Source organism: Myotis lucifugus, unplaced genomic scaffold (genome assembly GCF_000147115.1).
Source record: "Myotis lucifugus unplaced genomic scaffold, Myoluc2.0 scaffold_14, whole genome shotgun sequence".
In the NCBI taxonomy this organism is placed as follows: Eukaryota; Metazoa; Chordata; class Mammalia; order Chiroptera; family Vespertilionidae; genus Myotis; species Myotis lucifugus.
This window is the reverse complement of record NW_005871062.1, coordinates 11,097,856-11,100,641: the sequence shown is the minus strand read 5'-3', so window position 1 is coordinate 11,100,641 and position 2,786 is coordinate 11,097,856.

The window sequence follows — 2,786 nt, the reverse complement described above, 5'->3', positions numbered from 1 at the left end:
GAGCCGGGTCTGGCATCACAGTACGGGGAGGATGCAAGGATGCCTCCGCTCCCAGCAGTCAGAGCCCAGGGTTCACGGTGATGACCAGTCACCCTTCTCTGCAACGAGCAGGGCAAATATGGGCACAAACAGGATTTGGAGGCCACTGAGGCACCCACTCCTGGCATCTCGTGGACTTCAATCTGTGAAGGACAGTTTCAAGAGCAAAGCCAGGATTGCCACCACACTCCACCCCCAAACCGGAAGCTCACTTTGTTTCTGTCGTGAAGAAAAACACCTCGTGGCAGACCTCACTCCTGAGGGGAAAGCTCAGGGATGGAGACAGGGAGCTTGCCCTCCACGTGGCGGAAGACTTAACTCTTTCCCCAGATCTCAAAATGGAAAACTTTCCAGCTATATCTTTCCTTGTTGAATCCTAACGCTACTCTGTTTGACCCCAAGTTCTAGCTGGTCTAGTGGAGCCCATGACCGACTCTCTGGGCAGGGTGGGAGTGGCACCCCAGAGGGCAACTCAAACCTTTCCTGGTAACTAACTACAAAGCAGGGAGAGTCAGACCTCTGCATCCACAAGGGCTTCAGAGCTGAGTCACTCTTACCTAATGGGAGACGAAGGGAGGGAAGGGGTGGGCCTCACAACTGGAGAGGCTCAGGTGCCATGAGCAAATAATGTACTGTGTTTATTCTCCCCTTCACTCAACACTCTGAGGGGTATTGTGTAACAGACCTGCTGCGATGTTAAATATGTCTGTGGAGGAATATGGTGAGGGGGTGGGGATCATTTGTTATTTATGAGCTTCTGTTTTCTGAAGACTGGAACGCTCTTTTTTGAAAGGTGATGAGTGTAAAAATGCAAATTACTGAAAAAGAGATGGGGTTGGGGGGAGCGGGCGGTTGTCTAGGAGAAAAATGGCAGAGATCATAGAAAGGGAGAAAAGCCAAGCTGGTACTAGAGAGAGGCCCAGAGAGAGGGTGACTAGTGAGAAAAGAGGAGTGGCTGAGGAAGGAGCTGAGGGGAGGGAACAGATGTTTAAAGAGAGTTGTTACAGAGTTTTGTGGTGTGGAATGCCATGTAAATCTCCCTTTGTGGAACCGTCAGTAAAATCTCCATTCATCAGTGTTTTGCAACTGGGATTTATTGCTGGGGAGAAGCTCAAAGTGCTGGGCCCATACCTGCCAAAGAACCCAGCTGCATTCAGGGACTGGGTATAAACATAATGCCAAGTCACAGTCTAAAAACACTGGAGGTGTGGGGGACGGGAGTGGCGGGGGGGGGGCAATGGGGGAAAAGGAGACATATGTAATACTTTAAACAATAATAAATAAATAAAATAAAAACACTGGAGGTGTGCACAGCTTCATGGTAGGTGGGGGAGAAACTCAGAGAAAGCCCCACAGAATAAGTGGCACCAGAGATGAGCTTTAAAAGAGGACCAACATTTCTACTACAATTGGGGACAAGGACACTCCAATTACAAGAGGCCAAGAGCAGAGGCAGGGAGGTTGGTATGTTTACAGAGTGATATTGTCTGCATGGGGAAGAAGGGCATGCTGGAGAGAAAAATAAAAAGAATGGCTGGCCCTGACCAGTTTGGCTCAGTGGATAGAGCATCGGCCTGCGGACTGAAGGGCCCCAGGTTCGATTCTGGTCAAGGGCATGTACCTTGGTTGCAGGCACATCCCCAGTAGGGAGTGGGAAGGAGGCAGCTGATCGATGTTTCTCATCAATGTTTCTAACGCTCTGTAAAAAAAATCAATAAAAAATATATTTAAAAAATAAAAAAGAATGGCTGGAAGAACTATGGATGCTTGGCAACCTTAAACCTTAGAGACTATCATAGATGCTCTGGAGAGCAAAACAAGGACTGCCATGTGCTATTTGCAAGAAGACAGAATTTGGAACAATATAGTACATCCCTGAAAGGAAAGGTTCTCCCCTCTCCAAGTTTCTGCCTCATTCAAATGACCAGGCCAACCTGGATTGTAAACACCACATACAATAAATCATAATACATTACAGAATAATTTCACACGTTTCAGAAGATTCCCCCTGGACTTGACAGCTCTGCTTATATTCCAGCCCCAGCTGAAAAAAAAAAAAAAAAAAGGCTGTTACCTGGCCACGCTCACTGACATGGACTACACATAACTTCCAAGGCCCTTCACCAATACTGAAACCACTCAAACTCTGGCGCCTGAGGAGCTCTCATACCCACCAGTAGTCCTCTGCCTGTCCCCAGGGCTGCCTGTCCCCAGGGCTGTCTGTCCCGTGCTCCCCTCCCTCCCTTCCTCTCTCAGATGACTATCCTGTACCTATCTGCCCCAAGAGAGGAGGCATTCTGAGGACATCATACAGCTGAGGCCAAGTGGATCCCAGGGTCTTGGTGGCACTTTTTTTTTTTTTAATTTCAGGTGCCTTTAAACTCAAGAAGTAGAAACCATTCCATCCATTAATAGATACACACTGAACACCTACTAGGTGATATAAAATGAATAAGACATGATCCCTGACCTGAGGAGTTACTCCGTTGGTAAAGGCGTGTAAATAAACATGGGCAATTCGTGTCAAGACTGCTGGGAAGGAGATAAAGATGGATTGCTGTGGAAAGAAAGAGAGATACCTAGCCCAGAGGAAAATGGGGAGGAAAAGAGGGTGTCCCAAGAGAGACCCACAAGCTGACTCCTGGAAGGAAGGGCAGGAGCTAGTCTAGTGAATGGGGTGAAAGGAAGGAGAGGGCATAGGAGAACTGGGAAGCAGGATATGAATGAGAATGGCCTGGACACACAGA